Source organism: Bos javanicus, chromosome 10 (genome assembly GCF_032452875.1).
Source record: "Bos javanicus breed banteng chromosome 10, ARS-OSU_banteng_1.0, whole genome shotgun sequence".
In the NCBI taxonomy this organism is placed as follows: Eukaryota; Metazoa; Chordata; class Mammalia; order Artiodactyla; family Bovidae; genus Bos; species Bos javanicus.
In genome coordinates, this window is record NC_083877.1 from 24,738,938 (window position 1) to 24,748,713 (window position 9,776).

The following is a 9,776-nucleotide window of genomic DNA, read 5'->3' on the forward strand; positions in this document are numbered from 1 at the left end:
AAACAGCAACACAGCTAGCATAACACACCTAAGACAGAAACAGCAACCCCCCAGAGGGCTGCCCAGAGCCAGAGCCCCATCTGCACTCGGGGTTTGTGTTCAGCTCCCCCGCAGCCCTCTCTCACTGTGTCACTCAGAGCACAGTAGTACACAGCCGAGTCTGATGCTTGCACTGCCTGTTTCTGCAGGTGGAAGGAGCTGTCACGCTTAACAAGAGTGGCCTCAAAACCTTTACTCTTTGGGTTCTGGTCTGACATTGAGCCCTTCAGGAGGAATTGAGGAGCTTTGTTGAGATGCTGGATATACCAGAAAAGATAGGGAGCCAAACTAGCAGTCTGGTAAGTGCAGTTCAGGGTCAGGAGAGCCCCCTCTGAGACAGTCACTGGGCCTTCTGTCTGGTTCACTGAGTCACCATTGGTCCCTCCTGGAAGAGAATCACTTTGTTATAGTAGAAATGTACAGGAGGAGAGTTTTCAGCCAGAGAAGAAAAATAAAACTTACCTATAAATCATAGGAAAATGAAAAATCATTAACATTTAGGATAAAATGTCACTTACTGAATATTAAGATGATCAGAAGAACTGAGTGAGTGGCAGAATGCATGTTCGCCAAAGAAAACGATCCTTGTTCCCTGGAATACACAAATCTAATAAATCTAGTCTCCATCTGAATGTTACAGAAGCTCCTCGCTCAGAAACTGAGAGCCCCTTTCTGTACTGCAGCAATATTCTGTCTTGTGGCTTCAAAGCAGGCAAGTGAAACCAGCTCCTGAATACAATGAGGAACCACATCTGAAGGAAGCCCGCCCTCTGGTGGGGATCGTGAAAATTGCACCACAGTGCGGTCTGACCTATTCCTCCTGATAATAGCTTGTGGGGTACATACAGAAGAATGGGACAGGACCCTAAGAAAAGAGTCCTAAATATAAGCGTGCTCAGGGAAACTAGTATTACTTCCATAATTTTTTTGCATGGTACAGGTGTCTCTAGCTTTGCAAGAAACCCCAGTTACAATTTCTAGATGGAATAGTCAGGGATTTCTTCCTTCCATATGTCTCCAAGATTCCCATGAGTCAAAGAAGAATCCCCCGAACAGAAAGTGCTCCCTCCTCTCCTCAAGTTCTTTACCTGAACTAGCTCTGTTCATCCCCAAGACTCAGTCAACATGTCTGGAGGAAACCTTATCTACGGCAGGTCTCAAATAATGTGTGGTTGAATGATAAGGTTATTATTACATATCCTCCCATCATAAAATAACATATTTGTAAAAATATCCCCCAAAATAAATAAATAAATTACCATTACTTCTTTTTCACAGTTAAAGGTAGAGTTGACCTTACAACTAGAAAACTGGACAAAATATATGAAACAAATTTTGGACCTTGTACATCAGGTAGCACAGAGATAAGAAAGACAGATGAGATGAGCACTATCGTTGCACAGCTTACTTCATGGAGGCAGCTTCCAGGCACCAGTGCATGAGGGATTTACCAAAACTGTCCCACTGTGGGATTGAGATGGAACCTCGAAATGTGTGGACCACTGTACAAGAGAGGAGGGATGTGGACAAAAAGACAGAAAGGGAGAGACAAGGGCAAGGCGGTAGCATGAGGAGGGAGGAGATCCATGGTGAATCTTGGGCTGAGTGATAATCTGCAATAAAAGAGAGAAACCTCAGTGAGTTTGGTAAACCTTCCTGAAAAGATCTCCTTTGGGGCCCCTGGACCATACTTGGATGACAGCAGTTGTAACATTCTTGTTGTAATTCAACTAAGTATTTTTTTTTTAGAAAGTCAAGTTCAGATGCTTAATATATTAACCAGGCTTACTTCATTTCAAAGGCATGTGTGTGGTGTTTATAAGGCTCCTGTTTATTTATTTTATTAGAGATTCAGGAATCGCAGTGGAAAGAGCTGTCTGCTCAGTGTCTATCAGCCTGTTTGTCTAGGTTCCTGTGCAATTATTTTTGCAAGTGAAGTGAACCCAGCAGAAGATATAACAAAGTCATTTCATAGCTGCTTCTTTTTCTAGGATTTACTTTATGGAAAGTATTGTTGTATTATGGTAAGAAGTCAAAATATTGTTCTTTGCTGACATAAACCATTTTAAGCCATGAAGACTCTGCGGCTGCAGTCAGGTGTGAGGTTGCCTTACATGGGTTTTCAGGGCTGTGCTGTCAATCCAATAACAATGGCTATGACTTAGTTGAACTGACTAAGAACAATTTCAAGAACAATCTTCTTCTAATGTACCTTTCCACCTACAGAGATTTTCTCACCAGTTAAAATGAACTCCTACTAAAAGTAGAGTTATTTTTTTTAATGCACAGCTGTTTGCTGAGTTTTCATTTGTTTTGTCTATGGCTGCCCTGGGTCTTAGCTTCAGCTTGTGAGACTTACTTCTCTAACCAGGGACTGAACTTGGGACCCCTGCATTGGGACCAAAATTCCCCCTAAAATTAGGGTCTTGACTCAAGTTATCGTGCTGGTAGGACTCTCTGGCTCAGCAGATCACCTAGGTGCTCTTAAACTTTTGTGCATGTTCAGGAATCCCTAGGCTCCAGCATTCATTCTGGAAATTTAAAGAGTTCTCTGCTGATGCTGCTGCTAAGTCGCTTCAGTCGTGTCTGACTCTTTGTGACTCCACAGACGGCAGCCCACCAGGCTCCGCCATCCCTGGGATTCTCCAGGCAAGAACACTGGAGTGGGTTGCCATTTCCTTCTCCTACAACGTGTAAACTGAAAACCAGACATGATTCCTATCTCAAATTGCTTTCAATTGACTGAGTAGCAGGTAAGGAAAAAAAAAAATCCTCTGCCCTGTCTGTAGTCCCACTAGCCTGGACCCAGAGATGTGGAATGAGAGATCAGACCAGAAGTAGAGAGCTGATACAGTTACCACCAGGGAAATAAACCCTGCTTGAATACTTTTTTTCCACTGTAAGATTTATTTTTGCTTTTTCATCTCCCTCTCCCTTTCTCTGGCCTGTTTATCAAGATGTTGAACCCCCAGTGCTCCGGTGGCCAACACCCCATGTGCAGGACTCTACGATGTTAGGGAGGAAGTCTGCACTGACCTTCAGGTAGGTGTCCTGACATCCACCCTGTTAAATGAGGATGGGGACTACATCCTCCAGGATCATTAAAACTATTCTACTATTAAACTCTGTATTTTGATTGCTGTGTTTATAAATTATGAGATGACAAATAATCAGTGTCTAGGCCACATCTCCCTGACTGCCTGGCAGTAAAACATATCTCTTTTCACACCTTCTGTGTCCCCCACTGTCCTTCCAGAAAGTCTGGTCCCCAAAGGCGTGGACAGGAGTTCAACCTGCAGAGATGCAGAGGGGATGCTCTGTGCAATGGGCATGATTGTTGCAGAGATGCAGAGCCCCAGTGGCTCCACATTCCTGCTCATGAGCAGAGGAGTGGGGAGATGTTCCTGCCTTGGGAGTGGGTGATACTTTCTCCTAGTTTCTCGGAGCAGGTGAAAAGCTCACTCCACTCCAAAGATAACTTATTGTAAGAGTACATAAACACTTTTTCCATATATCAGAAATATGACTCACTGATGAATAAATTTCCCCTGAGGTGACATTATTATTGGCAAAGAGAATATCCTGTACCCTGTTTGAATACAAACAATACACACCATGCCTGCAATATTTACCAACTGGACTGCTCTGACCCACAGGGCCGTTGACAGAAGGATTATCTTGTCAGAAAACTCTCCTCCTGGAACTTACCTAGGTAGCAGCATTGCTGTAGCAGCCATAGGGATGGAAAAGTCAAGGGAGGAGAGAATAAAGCTCCTAGTCACTGAAGATGGAGTGTCTGCAGGTGTATCTCAGCAAGACATACAATCCTAGTCTGAATTATTAAAACCAGAGACTACCTTCCAGATCACACAGCCATCCATTAACAATGTTCCTGGGAGTTTTCATTAACAGCTTGTGAAATATTTCAGCATATATCAGCTGAATTGTCACTGAAGAGTTAATGACACTTCAAGGGATTCTGTGTCTTTTGGGGGAATATGAATGGGCTGAAAACAGGCATTTGTGGAGAAAAGCGCTTAGGTTCCTCTTTACACTGTCCGCCCCAGATTCCTCTCTGTAGGGCAATCCAAGAATTCCAAGGTTCTTAGCTCTGAGCTTCAGAGCTGAAAGTACTTTGACGATGCCTCTAGCACAGAACTCTGGAGAGCTGCCCACAGCCTGACCCCATCTGTGTCCTTGGGTTTGTGTTCAGCTCCCCCTGCGGCCTCTCTCACTGTGTCACTCAGAGCGCAGTAGTACACAGCTGAGTCTGATGTTTGCACGGAGGATTTCTGCAGGTGGAAGGAGCTGTCACTCGAGATATGAGTGGCTTCAAAACCTCTGCTGGTCACCTTCTGGTTTCCTAATGAGCTTTTCAGGAGCAGCTCAAGCTCTTTGTTTTGGTACTGGACATACCAGAGAAGAAAACCTGAATAGCTGGACTGGTAAGTACACTTCAGAGTCAGAGATGTCTTCTCGGGGAGGGTAACAACGCCTTCTGTCTGGGTCACCGAGTCTCCACTGGTGCCTCCTTAAAGAAAAAACAACACACACATAAGACTTTGTTAAGTTGGCTAAGGAAGAGGGACCATCTCCCGCTTGATAGAGGTTACATGACATCCTAAAACCAAGGAATAGAACATCTTAGAAATTTTAAATAAATGTTACTCACGCATTATCAACAAGATCACAAGTCCTAAGCACAAAGCAGACAGCATAGCTGGCTCAGAAGCAGTGGGAGGCTGTTTGGGGATACACGAAAGTTGAAAAAACTATTCCTCTAGTTTCTTGATCTTTTGTTGAAATCTTCAAGAAAATCTTGGTTCATGTGTTATGCAAGACAAACTCCCCTACAAGATCATGCTGTAGGCTGAGCAAGAGAGAAAGGTTCTCAGAAATGAAAGATGAATTTATATCAAACCACCAAGGGAAGGGAGCAGCGCCCTCTGTCGTTCTCCCTCTGTTCCTGCAGTCTGCTGTACATCTTTTGGTTTTTACCCTGAAAAGGAGCTCAAATTGTAGGCATAGAAGGGAAATAGGTATCTAGGATGAGCGTAGGGCTCAATGAAGGAAGCACCAAATAATTTCTGCAGACTTCGAAATGGTGTCCGAGGCTGACACAGTTGGTAATTCCTCTGTCTTTAAGATGCAGAGAAATACAGTTCCCTTAAGGCGTTCCAGGCCCAGCATCTATTGTCTGATCACATTGAGCAATAAGCTCATTTAGGCAACTTAAGTTATAGTGTGAGTGTGAAAAAAGACTGAACTGAGATCTCTTCTTGTCATTTCCCTCACTGGTCCCCTAGAACCAGGGGATGAGCTGTCTCTGCTTAGAATGTTCTTCCTTTCTGCCCAGAATCTTTGCATAGGCAACTTTGTATTCCTTCTTTAAGAACCAATTTACTCCTTATGAAAGTGCTGATCCAGTCCTTCAGGCTGAGTTAGGACCCACCTCTCTTCCCACCGTACCTTGTATGCACATCTATCACTGTCATTTCTACACCATATTGGAATCATTTGTGTGTTGTTTTTCAGTCTGGGTTTGATGCACCTGAGATCAGGAACTTAATCTTATTAATCTCAGTGGCCAACTTCTCAAAATACACAGAACACTAGTTCAGAGCAAATGGTTTAAAAATATTTGAAAAATGAATGAATAAGTGAATGGGTGGACATGTCCGGGTGTACAATGATCTGTTTATGAAGTATGGTCTCTACGAGAAATAGTTCTCAGGCCCGCGGTATGATGAGCTGCTTCCAGCGGCAAGTCTATGGTCTGAACACAGGGACATTAGGTATTTCTCGAAACTAAGGCACAGTTCTTCATATAAGAGACCACTCTCATACTGACTATTTAAAAAATATTATAGCACCTTTATACATACAAAACTCAGGTTAAGTATAAACGTCTTCGGTTCACAGTTCTTAATCACCAAAGTGAAAGTCGCTTAGTCATGTCTGACTCTTTGCGACCCCATGAACTATATGGGCTCTCCAGGCCAGGATACTGGAGTGGGTAGCCTTTCCCTTCTCCGGGGAGCTTCCCAACCCAGGGATCAAACCCAGATCTCCCGCAATGCAGACAGATTCTTTATCACTTGAGCCACAAGCAAAGCTCTAGAATATGGAGTGGTAAACTATCCTTTTTCCAGCGGATCTTCCCAATCTAGAAATCGAATCATGGTGTCCTGCATTGCAGGCAGATTCTTTACCAAATGAGCTATCAGGGAAGCCTGTGCATACAAAATACAAAATTAATAAAATTCATATTAAAACATTAATGTGAGGAGTGATATTTTGCTGAAACTAAAGAGGTGGTAAAATCTCATTACAAGAAAGCTATAGATTGTGTCATTCAGTAATTCACCTGATTAAGATGATTTGGAGTTTAATGCACTACTGTCTGCTGCTGCTGCTGCTAAGTCGCTTCAGTCGTGTCCGACTCTGTGCGACCCCATAGACGGCAGCCTACCAGGCTCCCCCATCCCTGGGATTCTCCAGGCAAGAACACTGATTTGCCATTTCCTTCTCCAATGCATGAAAGTGAAAAGTGAAAGTGAAGATGCTCAGGCGTGTCCAAATTTCAGGGACCCCATGGATGGCGGCCTACCAGGCTCCTCCATCCATGGGATTGCCCAGGCAAGAGTACTGGAGTGGGGTGCCATTGCCATCTCCACAGTATTGTCTGAATTACTGTGATTAGTGATTTCCAGTATTTTTACTTCTATTCAAAAATATCCATTTAAGTCAGCATTATATAACTCTATTGTTGAACAAAGCATCAAAAAATCAGCACTGAAAAAAAAATATTGTGCATTTATTGCTACTCTTTTTTCTATTGAACTGCATGCTGATACATTCAAACTTTTTAAATGTTTAAAAAATATTCTTAAACCTTTTATCCATTTAAAGACATATGAAATAGCCAGGATATGGAAGCAACCTAGATGTCCATCAGCAGGCGAATGGATAAGAAAGCTGTGGTACATATACACAATGGAGTATTACTCAGCCATTAAAAAGAATACATTTGAATCAGTTTTAATGAGGTGGATGAAACTGGAGCCTATTATACAGAGTGAAGTAAGCTAGAAAGAAAAACACCAATACAGTATACTAATGCATATATATGGAATTTAGAAAGATGATAACAACAACCCTGTATGTGAGACAGCAAAAGAGACACACATGTATAGAACAGTCTTTTGGACTCTGTGGGATAGGGTGAGGGTGGGATGATTTGGGAGAATGGCATTGAAACATGTATATCATATGTGAAACGAATCGCCAGTCCAGGTTCAATGCATGATACAGGATGCTCGGGGCTGGTGCACTGGGATGACCCAGAGGGATGGGATGGGGAGACAGGTGGGAGGGGGGTTCAGGATGGGGAACACGTGTACACCCATGGTGGATTCATGTTGATGTATGGCAAAATCAACACAATATTGTAAAGTAATTAGCCTCCAATTAAAATAAATAAATTTCTCCTGCTGGGCATACACACTGAGGAAACCAGAAGGGAAAGAGACATGTGTACCCCAATGTTCATCGCAGCACTGTTTATAATAGCCAGGACATGGAAGCAACCTAAATGCCCATCAGCAGATGAATGGAAAAGAAAGCTGTGGTACATATATACAATGGAGTATTACTCAGCCATTAAAAAGAATACATTTGAATCAGTTCTAATGAGGTGGATGAAACTGGAGCCTATTATACAGAGTGAAGTAAGCCAGAAGGAAAAACACCAATACAGTATACTAACGCATATATATGGAATTTAGAAAGATGGTAACAATAACCCTGTGTACGAGACAGCAAAAGAGACACTGATGTATAGAACAGTCTTATGGACTCTGTGGGAGAGGGAGAGGGTGGGGAGATTTGGGAGAATGGCATTGAAACATGTAAAATATCATGTATGAAAAGAGATGCCAGTCCAGGTTTGATGCACAATACTGGATGCTTGGGGCTGGTGCACTGGGACGACCCAGAGTGATGGTGTGGGGAGGGAGGAGGGACGAGGGTTCAGGATGGGGAGCACGTGTATACCTGTGGCAGATTCATTTTGATATTTGGCAAAACTAATACAATTATGTAAAGTTTAAAAATAAAATAAAATAAATAAATTTATATTAAAAAAACAAAGACCTTTGAAACTTTTATTTGTAAAGTGTCATTATTCCATTTGCCTTTAATTAGATTAAAAAATGACATAACAAAAAATCTTCAGAAAGACGGGAAGTATTCTAAATTGGCCCAACAGATGATTAGAAACATGCCTTTATTATTTAATTTGTTGTCATCAAACAAAAAAATCCAAATAGAGAAATTCTAATGTAATTCCTACACGTTGTAGGTTGGCAGACTTTTTTGTCTATAAAGGGTCAAAGAGTAAATAGTTTAGGTTTTGAAGTCGTACAGTCCATGCTACAACTATGCTGGTATAGCACAAAGCATCCATGGCCAATGCATAAATAAATGAGCATGGCTGTCTTCCAATAAAACTTTATTTGTAAACACAAATATTGAGCTACTTTGCCCTGTGGCTATCCTTTGCCAATCCCCACTATACTCCAAGAATTTATCCATAAACCTTTAAAGATTACTTTTTTCACTAAATATTATCATAGCTGTGGGCTGCTGTAATGGGGTCGCACGGAGTCGGACACGACTGAAGCGACTTAGCAGCAGCAGCAGCAAAATAAAAAACTTCCCTGGTGGCTCAGAGGTTAAAGTGTCTGCCTCCAATGTGGGAGACCCGGCTTCGATCTCTGGGTCAGGAAGATCCCCTGGAGAAGGAAATGGTAACCCACTCCAGTATTCTTGCCTGGAGAATCCCGTGGAGGGAGAAGCCGGGTAGGCTACAGTACACCGGGTTGCAAAGAGTCAGACACGACTTCACTTTCACTTTCAAAATAAAGAACACATTAATGGATAGAAAAAAAGAAGGAAGTTGAATGATGCTAATGCCAAAGATACTTTCTAGGTGGCTCAATGGTAAAGAATCCACCTGCCAATGTAGGAGATGCAGATTCGATCCCTGGGTCAGGAAGATCCCCTGGAGGAGGAAATGGCAACCCACTCCAGTATTCTCACCTGGAATTCCAATGGAGAGAGGAGTCTTGCAGCCTACCGTCCATGAGGTCACAAAGAGTTGGACACGACTTAGCAACTAAACAACAACAAATGCCTAAGATACACTGATGCTGAGTTTTCAAGAATGAAAAACAGAGATATGGACACTATCATTAAGGAGATCACAGAGTAGGATTGAAAATAGACCTTAAACAAATAATGAAAGAAATAAAAATAAATTACAAACCTGAAAATGCAGAGGTCTATAATTCTAAAAATATCCACAAGCTTTCCTTAGCTACTGACACTTTGACAAGTATACAAGAATGAGTAGGCATTTACTATTTTTTTTAACTCTTTTGAAGCAAGGAAAAGAATTTTAGGAAAAGAAAAAAATAAGAAAATCACCTAAAATATCTACGAATGGGTTATATAAGAGGAAAATAGTGCCTTTGACAAACTTAGTATTGTTGAAGAGAGAGGGAGAGACAGAGACGGAGAGATTAGGGACACGTAATGAATGAACTTGGAGAAGCATCTCTTCTTTGTCCTAAGAGCAAATGGGGATCCAGGTGACTGACATGCTAACATCTGCACTCTGGCAAAATCGCTCTCATTATGGAAAAGGGACTACATAGAAGAGTGATGGAGTATGT

At 42.1% G+C, this 9,776-nt stretch overlaps 1 long non-coding RNA gene across 1 annotated transcript; it reads right to left on the minus strand.

Annotated features, from left to right (window-relative positions):
• Positions 1-335: 335 nt before the first annotated feature.
• LOC133255912 (uncharacterized) lies at positions 336-9,172 on the minus strand. The gene is made up of 4 exons (XR_009739064.1): positions 9,056-9,172; positions 4,456-4,570; positions 558-1,652; positions 336-424 (listed from the first exon to the last, which is right to left on the minus strand). It is a non-coding gene; the product is annotated as an uncharacterized LOC133255912 (long non-coding RNA).
• Positions 9,173-9,776: the final 604 nt, after the last annotated feature.